The sequence below is a fragment of the Nematolebias whitei genome, chromosome 12 (genome assembly GCF_014905685.2).
Source record: "Nematolebias whitei isolate Nwh7 chromosome 12, NemWhi1, whole genome shotgun sequence".
NCBI lineage: Eukaryota > Metazoa > Chordata > Actinopteri > Cyprinodontiformes > Rivulidae > Nematolebias > Nematolebias whitei.
This window is the reverse complement of record NC_056509.1, coordinates 48,069,396-48,069,714: the sequence shown is the minus strand read 5'-3', so window position 1 is coordinate 48,069,714 and position 319 is coordinate 48,069,396.

The following is a 319-nucleotide window of genomic DNA, read 5'->3' as shown; positions in this document are numbered from 1 at the left end:
ATAGAAAGTACACCTGGATGATAGAAAGTACACCTGGACTATAGAAATTACACCTGGACTATAGAAACTACACCTGAATTATAGAAAGTGCACCTGGATTATAGAAAGTACACCTGGACTATAGAAAGTAGACCTACACCTGGATTATAGAAAGTACACCTGGCCTATAGAAAGTACACCTGGACTAAAGAAAGTAGACCTGGAGTATAGAAAGTTTACATGGACTATAGAAAGTACACCTGGACTATAGAAAGTACACCTGGATGATAGAAAGTACACCTGGACTATAGAAAGTACACCTGGACTATAGAAAGTACAC